Here is a 12100-nt window from a genome sequence, read left to right as displayed (position 1 = left end):
GTATCTTTCTCAATTGTCATGTGTCTCTTCTTGATTTTCATTCTGAATGAGGACCCTAATTTAATTTTAGTTGGTGGGGGTGTCTACCTGGCCTGAAGGAATCTGTTTATTACATGTTGCCATAGAGATACCTCTGATTTTCTTTTTGGCTCCTTTGAGTACTACCAGGGACATCTTGGCCGTGCACGCCCCAGCTTGTGTCCCTGGTACCTTCACAGATTGCCAGGCCACCACTTCTGCCCTGGATTCTGCAGCCTTCTTGAGGCCCTGTTTGGAGCACACTCCCCTGCCCCTCAGCCCTAGTACTCTACATTCTGAGCTTTGTCTCCTGCACCCAGCACTTGAGGATCCATTTTCTGCCTGGAAAAAACCCTCCTCTCCCTTTCTTTGCAATGTTTTCCCCATCCCACCCCACCCCACCACCTTTCAGCTCCCTTGTGAGAAGCTGGAGGGTTTAGAATTTTGAAACTGTACAGGCAGAGACTGACAGGCCTTTTTTTCTTCTACTCTATCACATCTCCTTCTCCAGACACAGAGCACAGGCCCAATGATCCACTGAAAAAGGAGAAAACACAAAAGCATAGGGAGCCACAGATACCCAATTATGGCTCACCTGAGGGCCACAGTGCTCCATTATCTGCCCACCTGCCTGCTTCCCCCAGGCTGTGAGTTCCTCAAATTGTCCTCTGAGTGTTGCAGTGTGTGCCTTTGCCACACAGTAGGGACCTTATACATGTCTATCAAAACCAAACTCAGGAGAAAGAAGAAAACAATGAGCTTTGAAGTCAGGAAACCTGAGTGAATCCTGCCACATGCCTTCTTAGCTGTGTGACCCCCAGCAAGAGACTTCACCTCTCTGTTTACAGTGTTATGTGGCAGCAGCATCAGGATGGAAAGAGCACAGATGAGAGACACAGTGTTCTTCCAGCCTCTGTAGCTAGTACTTTCTCCTCTTCTTAGGCCTCCAGATACTGGCTTGATTTTGCCATTTCTGCTTAGTTCTCAAGTGGCCTTCACTTTGTCATATTTTTCCTGCCTGCAAACCTGTAGTATAGGCTCATGGATTTCTGCTTTTTTTTTGGTCCAAGTGGCTCCCTTTCCTTCCTCCAGCTGACAGCTTTCGGGATTCTTGAGTTCCAGGGATTTGGTTTGCGATGACATATAAAGAACTTGACATTCTCGTTCTCCCACACCCTGATTGTGGCATGTGGGACAAGTGTCTGAGTCTTAGTTTCATTGTCTGGGTGGTGGAAATGATAACTTGCTAGGTCTTTCTGAGCCTGACCTTCAGGAGCCAGAGTGAATGCTGGGGTTCGATTCATGGCCCAGCTACTTTCCAAACTCGGGACTCAGAGCAAGTGACTAAACCCTCCTACCTTAGTGTCCTTGTTTCTAACCAGGACTCCGTAGTAGAACCTACCTTAGGGCTATTCTTAGCATTCACTGAGTTAAAACACCCAAGTGCTCAGTGTCCACCTGAGTAAACACTCTGTATATGTGGGCTATTACCCCAGAGGGAGCTTCTTTTAACTCCCCACAAACTCATGACATGTGTTTGCTAGGGCTGATTTTACAAAATATTAATGCTACAAACCAGGCAGTTTAAAACACAGCAAGGGATTTCTCCACAGTTCTAGGTCTGAAAGTCTAAAATCAAGGTGCTGCAGGGTTGGTTCCCTCCAAGGCTCCCTTGGCGACTGGAAGGGCTGCCTCCTACTCGTCCTCACGAGGATTTCTCTGTGTGCAGTGCTGATGCTTCTGTATGCAAACTTCTCCTGAAAGGGCCATGGAGGGCTGGGCCTGCCCTGCATGAATTTAGGCCTCACTTTACCTAAATTACCTCTTTAAAGACCCCCATCTCCGAATGTCGTCCATCCTGAGGTAGAAGGGGCTAGGTCTTCTGCACATGGAGTTTGAGAAGACACGATGGAGGCCACAAACAGACCCCAGCATTAGCTGTTCCTGTGAGTGACTCTCATTTTTTAGTGTTTTGAGATGCCGGAGATGGAACCCTGTGCATACTAGGCAAGTGCTGTGCAACTGAGCTACCCATGTTCCCTAGTCCTGATTTTTGAGATAAGTTCTCATATGTAGCCCAGGTCTGCTTCAAGCTTGCTATCCTCTTACCTCAGCCTCCCTAGTAGCTAGGACTGTAGGTGTTTGTTTGCCACCATACCTGGCTTGATTTTATTCTTTTTTTTTTTCCGATTTTTTGGAGACAGGTCTCCCTATATGGTTCAGACTGGCCTTGAACTCCCTATGTAGATCAGGGTGGCCTCAAACTTGCCACGATCTTCATGTCTCAGCCTCCTGAGTACTGGGGTTAAAGACATGCAACACTGAGCCTGACAATCTTATTCTTAATAATGAATGCCAAGACGTTTAATTTCTAGGCATACCAATAAGAAATAGCAGAAAGAATTGGCAACTAGAAAAGTAGGCTTTTGAAGTCTGGGCATAAAATCTGGTCAGTCTCAGGAATTATCCTGGCTAAGTTACATAGCCTGCCAGATCAGGGTGGCTTCCCCCTGAGGAGGAAGACAACAGTAATTCATACAGGAGAGTGGCTGGCTGTCAGGGTCAGGGAACTGTGTAGGTAACAGCCCTCTGTCATCTCCAAGCCCTTAGAGTTTTTGTTTTCCTCTGAACATAACTGACGGAGCTACATGGACAGTCTTTTCTTCTCATCCTCAGAATTTCGTAATGGGTTCTAAGGACGAAGTGTGAAAAATAAGCACTGCAGCTGGGCGTGGTGGTACATGTCTGTAATACCAGCGCTCAGGAGACTGAGGCAAAAGAATCACTGAGAGTTTGAAAGGAGGATCACTGGACTACAAAGTAAGTGCAAGGCCAGCCTGGACCACACAGCAAAACCCTGTCTCAAAAAAATAGATAAATAAAAGAGCAGTAGGAGCCTGGTATATGCCAGTACTCCAAGCAATCTGAGAGGCTGAGGCAAGAGAATTACAAGTGATTTAGCAAAACCATGGCTCAAAATAAATTTAAAAAGCACTGGAGGTGCAGCTTAGCAGAAAAGCCCTGGGTTCAAGCTTCAGTGCCTTCCATCCACACCCAAACTGCTGAGAACTATGGCTGAATAAAGGTAGGAAACTGTACCGTTCCTAGAGGAGGAATGGTGGGTGCCCTGCTTTCTGATCTGTGAGTCTCATGTGTGGGCACTGAGCTGCGCTCAAGGGTCCCTACCGCAGCAGCAGCCCTGCAGGGCACCGTTCCTTGCCTGTTTTCTGACCACTGAGGCTGGTCTGCTTTGTCAAACTTGATAGTAAGATGGATCCACAAATTAGCTTTGCCTGCCAGAAAACCCGTACGTCTTGAAAACGCTGAAATCCTCAGTTAGAAGGGACTCCTCTCTGAACTTCACCGGTTCCTGCCTTCTCCAGGGATCCTCCACAGCCTGCTTGTTCTTTCAGTGCTGTAGCAGTAGCCCATTGAAGAGGGAGACCAAGGGATGCTGAGTTGGAGCTCAAAACTCTGACCCTAACTCAGGGATAGCACTGACTCAATTCATCTATCAAATGGGGATGTTGCCAGTCAGCCTAGAGTTCTTTTTTCTTGATTCATGGCAAAGTACAGCTCTGCTAGCAGTCCCGAGGTGCCCAGATAATGCTGAATGACAACAGCTGACACAGCCAGCTGCTGGACTCTGCTTCCTGGTGCAAGACACTGTAGGTTAACTCCACCAAGTGTTGGTGACATTCATTGCTGCTGGTCTCTGAGGGATCTTCAATGCCAACAGCCCCTAGTACTTATTGCTGTTTCTTTTGTACCGACCACTATATCGCTACTACTCAGGATAAGAATCTGAAGTAGATTAATAGGACTTTGGGAGTCCACATTATCCAAGAAATAAATCAAGATCAGGTTTACAGGACCACCAAAGCTATTTTTTTCGTTTTCTTTTTCTGGTACTAGGAATCAAACTCAGGACCTTGCACTTGCTAGGTAGACACTTGTGCTGCTGAGCTCTCTCTCCAGCCCGACCAAAGGTATTTTAACAGGTCTCATGGAGCAGCATGCTGAGGAGCCCTCCTAAACCAACTAGAGAAGTGGCTGAGGAGTATTGCTTAATTGCAGCCTTGTGATAGGTTTAAGTGGTTGCTCTGCTGTGGACTAGTGAGGGGCAGGCTGTCTTCTGGAAGGATAGGTGTGGGCCCAGGTCCTTTCCTCCCTGATCTTAACCACTTCAGAGGTAACAGTGGCATCTGAAGGGCTGGAGATGGGGAGGGGCACACATGACACACATGTTGGAGTGGAGGAGGGTGGCTGCTGGATAGCCAGGGAAGACACTCAAGCAAGTTGTCCTAGTTCATTGGGGTGAGGAAAGTAAACGGAGGGGACAGGAAGAGGGTACTACAGTGGTGGCCAAGCTGTACTTCCCTCCAACTATTTCTATGTGACAAAGTCTTGCAAAATTGCCAAGGGGCCTCAAATCCTTGATCTTCTTGCCTCACCATCCAAAGCAGTAGTTGATCTGGGCAAGGTGGCACATGCTTGTAATCCCAGCACTCAAGAGGCTGAGACTGGAGGATCACTGTGAGTTCAAGGTCAGTTTGGGCTACATACAAACTCAAGGCCAGCCTGAACTGCTTGAGACCCTGTTTCAAAACAAAACAAAAACACAAAACAAAACCAAGTATGAGTTGGGACTATGGGGCTATGCTACCACACCTGGTTTATTCACAGTTTTAAACCAGTAGTAGATCTACAGTTCTCCCTTTTTCACAAATCATTAGTGAGTTCCTAGTATACATAGAGACTTTTTCTAACTGACCTAGGCACCAAAGATACAGGATTGATCCCAACACTGAAAACAACAACAACAACAAAAAGAAATTAAAACTAGGCATTGTGGTGCATGCCTATAATCTCAGCATTTAGGAAGCTAAACCAGAAGGATCAATACCAGTTTGAGGCCAGCCTAGGCTGCATAATGAGTTCATATCAGCATGAACTATATAGTGAGAACTTGTGACAAAAAACAAACAAAAGACAAGTGTTAGGTGAAAAACAAATACTACATTATGGAATGTTGAGCCTTGATCAATGTGTAAAGAAAATATAACTTATGATGTTCTCTTTGAAGAGGAGACAGAAAGCAGACACCTGGACAATGAGTGACGTGGAGCCATGCATACATCCAAAGGAAAAAGGTAGAAAGGCTGTAAGGTGGTGCCTGGCAGGGCAGAAAACAGCCGGGGCCATGAAACTTAAAGCTTAGCTGTGGGACGGGGCGGGGCGGGGCGGGGTGGGGGGGGCAGTGCAGAGATGCTGAAGGTGGATGAAATTAGTGGAATTTGAATGCTAGGATCAAGATTCTGGAGTTTTATCTAACTGTTGTGAGAAGTCATGAGAGCATTTTGAGTAGGGGTGCAAGTTTGCTACAGATATCTTTAAAAGAATCCTTAGACTACTGCTTGCATAAGAAAGTTTGAAGAATCATGGCAGTCACAAAGCTAATGACCAAGCAGTTTCTATGCTCCTTGCAGAAACACTCATGGGTCACGCCTGCTGAGTGTGGGTACGAGAATCTGGCCATCATTGTAAGATTCACATCAATTGTAGCTTATGTGAAGCATTAGTTTGCAGAAGGGAATCAATCACAAGGATTTGGGGGCTGTTATGGTAGCATAACTGAGCATATCCTGACAGGTGCTGGGAGCAAGAGGAGAAGGAGGGAGCTCAGTGAGCTTGAACTGGAGCCAGTGCAGTGGAGAAGCTATGAGGTCAGATGCAGGCTATGCACTGAAGGCCAAGTGCAAAGATCCAAGATGAATGACGTGGGTGTGAAGGTAACTCCTGGGATTGTGGCCTGGGTTCCACTTGAGAAGGCACATGATTACTCATGTGCTAGGTCACAGCAAAACTACACAAAGCTAGTTGCTGTGGTTATCACTTTAAGAAAGTAAGTAAATGGAATGTAGAGACAAAATATTTCAATCCAGAATGATGAGAGAAGTTAGATTTACTGGAAGATAATTATATACAGTAAAATTTAACATTTCTAGTGCATAGGTGAGTTTTGAATAATACATTTTATCTGTAAGCACCTCCATAACCAAGATGTATCCTATTTCCATCTCCTCCCAATTTTTGTGCCCCTTCCAATTCTCATTTGCAGTAAAATCCTCCACTCCCTAACCCTTAGCAAACAGTGATCTATTCTCCACATCTACAGTTTTGCCTTTTCTATAAATGGAATCACACAGTACATGACCTTTTGAGACTGCCTTCTTTCCCTTGGGATAGTGCATCCTTGTTACACAGGCCAATAGTTTCTTCCTTTTAATTGCTGAATAGTAGTCCACAGCATGGATGTACCACAACTTACTAATCAGCAGCAGCTGAAGGGCATCTGGGTTATTTCCAAATCTTGGTCACTGTAAATAAAGCAACCCTTAAGCTCGTGAGCACAGGTTACCGTGTGAACATAGGCCTTCATTTTTCTTGGTAAGTCCCTAGGAGTGGGATTACTGGCTCATACAGTTGAGTGTATGTTTAACTTGATAAGAAACTGCCAAACTGTTTCTCCAAAGGAAATGTACCATATTGCACTCCCACCGGCCGTGTAGGAGGATTGCTCCACATCTACCCCAGCACTTGGCATTGTCAAGTTTTTTTATTTAAGCTGTTCCCATGTGCAGCAGTATCTCAGTGTGGTTGGAATCTGAATTTTCCCTAATGAATACTGACGTGGAGCATCTTCTCCTGTGCTTATTAGCCACTCCTATGTCTTCTGGAGAAAAGTCCATTCCTGTTCTTTTGCTCATGTTTTCACTGAGTTGCTTGTCTTCCTTTGCACAGCAAATGTTCTTCACATATTCTGGATATAAGTCTTTTATCCTGTTTTGAACAGAATGTGAAAATATCTTGCAAATATTTTCTTGTCTTTGACTTGTCTTCTTGTGTCTTTCAAAGAGAAATTTTAAATTTTGATAATCTAAACTACCCACTTTTTCTTTAACTTACCTTTTTCCTGGTATCATTTCTAAGAAATCTTTCCCTTCCCCAGGTCACAAAGATTCTCCCTCTCCCCCCTCCCTTTGTAAGACTAGGTCTTGCTATGTAGTCCAGGCAGGCTTTGAGCTCACCAGGAAGTCCAGGCTGGCCTTGAACTCTAGATCCTCCTGCTTCACTTTTCTGAGAACTGAGATTACAGGTATGCATCATCAAAGTCAAGATTCTCCCATATTTTGTTTGGAAGTTTTATGTCTTACACTTAGGTCTATGATCTAGTTTAATTTTGGTAAATGGTCTGAGGTCTAACCCAGAAGAACAATTTGGACTGGTGACATTTCCTACTGTGGAAGAGGCAGATCAATAAAACTTTACATTAATGACAAGTGTATGCACAGGACATATTGCAACTGATTGCAAACTGTTGTTAAGGTATAACATGGATAGTCAGGGATGTTCTACCTCCCTCAGACTTCAGTTGCTTCTTCAGAAATTCATCACATGTGCAGCTTCAATCTCTGGTGTCCCCAGTGATACTAGTGTTTATCCTTAGTTCTCACCTGAAATAACCACAGGAAAGGTGTTCTCAGGTTTTCTCCAGGTCCTAAGATGCTCCAGGTGATTGGCTGCTCCAAGAAACAAGTTTCTCTCTTAAACCACTTAAGGGACATTCTGTGCAAAACAGGACAATAACCCTTAGCAGTTCAATCTTTCTAGCTTCTGCCCTTCTTGGGTGGCTTTTCCAGTCACCCTGTTCCTCAGCTCTGAAAGTTTCATTAAAGGTATTGAGATCTTGGTACCCTGAAAACTTAAAGTTTGGTTGGAAAATCAACATAGAACTGTAAGCTTGTGATTTGGCCAACTGAGGACATTTTAAGAAATGCAACCAATATATTCTATCACTATTACTCCATTAAAGAAGAGATACTGACCAGTTACTCAAGAGGCTAAGGCAGGATGATCAAAAATTCGGGGCCAGCTTAGGCAACTTAGTGAGACCTCATCTCAAATAAAAAGTAAAAAGAGCCAGGATGTAGCTCAATGGTAGAATACTCTGGGTTCAATTCCCAGAGACAATTCCCAGAAAGAAAGTGGGGAGAGGGGATATTAAAATTTAGTCAACCCTCCAAGAAAAGAAAAAAAGTGGAGGGAGACAATCTCAAATTAAAAATTAGTTCTTCCCAAAGGTTCACCAGATTTTTGCCTTAGTAGAACATACTGTCCATAATTGTAACTCTGGCTACAAAGATAAAGGATTCAAGGTAAGAGGATACTAAGGAAGAGAAGGCATTGATGCAGCTGGGTGAGGTAGGAGAGTTTCCTGGAAAAGCGAAGGTTGCCTAGGATAAGATAAGAGGGTTCATGTAATGTGCTTATACATAGGAAGTATTTCTCATCACTGCAGATTGTTGAAAATCTCAGCTGGACCATTTTGAGACCTAGACCATCAGGAATAACCTACATAGGGCAAGGGTAAGGCCTGAACTATTCTAGAGAGAGGCTTTTTCACTCTTGTTTTAACTTTTTTTTTTTTTTTTGCATATTTTTAAGGTTTGAAGTTCCAGACTTGGTGAAGTTTCCTCCAGCTTTCCTTCTTGTGAGGAGCAGTTACAAATTTCAAGGCAGGAGGAAGCAGAAGTGTTAACTTTCCAAACCCTTCCTTTGGCTTGCAACAGTGGCTTTCTCTTTTTTCTTGAGCAGGAGAAAGACACGATGCCCACTCTTGCTGCCTCTCCTAACTCCTGCCTAACTCCCAGGCTACTTTAAAAGTCCTATTAACTCTCCTCCTCAAAGAAGTCTGCCTCTCCCAGTGCCTTGTTCATTAAGGCAGAGCACAGACAATCCTGAGTGGATAAGATTCTTGGTAAAACCTCTCAAGAGCTTCCACGGATGCATTCATTCAGGATGAAGTCCTTATTTCTGGCTCAGCTCATGCTGCCATATGGGATCTAGTCAGAGCCTGCCTCTCCAGCCTTTCTTTTTTCCCTGACTCCAATCACAGCTGCTTGCCTTCAGCTCCTCCAAAACATCACAGTTCTGAACACTCTTGCCTTGTCTTTTCCTAGGCAACTTTTGCTTTTCCAGGAAACTCTCCTACCTCACCCAGCTGCATCAATGCCTTCTCTTCCTTAGTATCCTCTTACCTTGAATCCTATACTTATCTTTGTAGCGAGTCACAATTATGGACAGTATGTTGTACTAGGGCAAGAATATGCTAAACAAGGTAAGTGGAAAGTGGGTACATTCCAGGAGAAAAAGAAAAGTAGAAATGGAGAACTTAAGGTATTACACTATGAGCTGGTATATGAAATTCTTAGGCTGGGTAACCAGGGCAAACGTCACTGAGAATGTGTCTTCTGAGAAAGGACCAGAAGGAAGGGAGGTAGCTGACCATGTAAATAGCTGGATAAAGGGCATTCAAAGTAGAGGGAGTAGTAACAACAAAGGTCCCATGCTCTAAAGGTAGTAACTCTTCTAGGACCAGCAGAGATGTTGGTGGGAGTAAAGTGGAATAAATGAGGGAAAGGAAGACAAAACACATGTTTTAACCTGTGAAAGGTTCTGGTGGAACTGTTCATACTAGGCATTTGTTGGAGAGTGAGTCTAACCAGCATGTACACTGAAAGCACCAGTTTCAAATAGATTTAAGAGCAGTCATTCCTTCAAATGAAATATGAAATGGAAGTTCAAAATAGGAAGTAGAGGAGCGAGGGGGGCCGTCACCTCTTACTTGTCTTCCAAGGCAGTTTCTTGGAGGTGGTTTTGTTAGTGTTATGGTTTGTGTCTAGGTGGCCCCCAAGCCTCATGCCGGTGGCTGAATTTAGTGTCTGTAATTGGTTCATTGTCTAGTGCTGGGATTGGCAGTGTAAATGCTGCACCTGCCCAGGGGCAGAGCCGACATACAATATTAAGGGCAGGAAGGAGATGTGCTTTTTCTCTCTTTTTCCCTGTTTGCTCATGCTATTAGCAGCAGCCATGAACAGCTACCCTCCTGCCATGCCACTCTGCCTTGGAGCCAACCGAGATGGACTGAAACCTTCAAAAATTGTCAGATAAATAAACCTTTCCTTCCCTAATTTTGAGCATCAGGTATTTTGTCTCAGCAATGAGAGAAAACTAACCAAGACAGTTGGCCACCCAGCTCTAGCTAAAATTTCATAGCCTAGAGTCATCTAGAGTCACCTGGCCCAGAGCATGCACTCCAGCCATCTCCTGGGCTTAAGAAGGGGAAGACTCTTCAATAGATATTTACCTCTAATATATGAATGAAACTGGATCTCTACAGTTACACCAGTGAGGATTTCCTAGGAATAAGCTGTTTATTCTGGAACCTCTCTTTTCTTAAAAACTTTTAAACTTTTAAACTTTTCTCTTTCGGAAAAATACTTAACACAGGACAAAGATACAAAAAATATATACTAAAAAAAATCCAAAATCCTATGAATAAAAAGAAATGATATAACTGCAATAGGGTTCTACACAATTACGTAAAGCAACACAAACAAACCACTGATGTGGGGGTACTAATGTGGGAGAATAGTATAAATTTTATGTTGAGTAAGAAATGCCAGCCAGATACAAAAGTAGATCCCATACCACCTAAGGATATAACCTTCATAAACAGGTGAAACTCATTTCTGCTGACAAAACTTGGAATATTGGTTACTGGGGTGGTAGTAAGGGAACGGGTCCCAGAGAGGATGAAAATGTCCTAGTATACCTTTATCTCTATTGTGATACAAGGATGCATCAAGCTGCAAAATGATGCGTATTTTGTTAATAATAATAATAAAGTCTCTTTGCCCCAAACTGTGGCTACCAGCTTTCTGTATGGAGATCACTCCTTTAGTGGGAGTTTTGTTTCTTTCAGTCACTGTGATCTAATCTAATTCCCCTCTTCCTCTTTTTGGTACTGGGGATTAAATTTAGGGCCTTTACATTGAACTGTACGCTGAGTCCTTTAGACAAGTTTTTTTTTTCTTTCTTTCTTTTTAAGACAAGGTCTTATTATGTAATGCAGGCTGGACTTAAACTCACTTATGTAGCTCAGACTGGCCTCAAACTCATGGAATCCTTCTGCCTCATCTTCTAGAGAGAGCAGGAATCAAGGTTGAGTGATCACTCCCCACAAGTCTCTCTAAATTGCTGAATTTCCTAGGCGGGGTCCAATTTGTGATCTCTCAGCCTCATCTCCCCAGAATGTTGGAATTACTAGTATGTGTAAACACATCCCAGCTAGGGGATCTTTTATGCTACCTTTCTTTCTCCAGGGGAAGATTCCTGGGAGCATGCTAAACAGACAGTGGAGACAGCAGAGTGTGGCATTACGCCACAGCTCCTGCATTTGGTCCTCAGCTTTCTCAGGCGCCTCTGTCCTTAGGGTTCCAATCCCTGTTTTCTTCCTCTTCGCCTACAGTTCTTAGGAATGCATTTCTGGCAGCCAGGGCCAGAGAGGTTGCCGACCCTGGCTAAACAGCTTTGCTTTCCTGACTCTCATAGGTGCTGGAGAGGACATAGTGTGCTTGCTGATCATTGTCACATTGCCTCCTGCTTTAGGCTCTCCTTTTTGATTCCTGAACTGGGCCTAAGACTTCCTGTTCCCTGGGTTCTCAGACTCAGTGAGCTGCCCTGACCTCCTTAGTGTTCTTCCCTTGCATGGGACATGCCGACGTTAGCACGTTACCCGACTGGGCCCTTATCTTCCCTCAACATCCCATCCTCACACCCTGTTTCTAGCACTGTCTTGTGTCCTTGTCATTCCTCCTACGTGGGGCTTCAGCTCACTGGAGCCTTGGCCCTTTATCTTGGGTCCTTCTGACAGTGCCTCCCCAGTGCGTGAAAGCAGAGGGTCTTGAGTTGCATTCTAGTTAATTTGGCTAGCGCGTTCTTGGAGCCTCGCAGACAGTGAAGGGTACTGACTCGTTTTCCACCTTCAGTGGTTTTCTAATGTGGGGAAAAGGGCGCACAAGTCAGTTCCAAGCGCTTCCCAGGTGCTGTGTGCTTTCCATCCATTGTGTCTGAATTTTCAAAACAATCATAGGAGGAGGGTTACTAGCCTCATTTTGGAGCTGCAGGAGCTGCAGCACGAGGTTAGAATGCTAGCATGCGGTTGCCAGGATCTGAA

Source organism: Cavia porcellus, unplaced genomic scaffold (assembly GCF_034190915.1).
Source record: "Cavia porcellus strain 051 isolate PalLab524CR breed Dunkin Hartley unplaced genomic scaffold, mCavPor4.1 scaffold_13, whole genome shotgun sequence".
Lineage (NCBI taxonomy): Eukaryota > Metazoa > Chordata > Mammalia > Rodentia > Caviidae > Cavia > Cavia porcellus.
Note: the sequence above shows the minus strand (reverse complement) of the source record.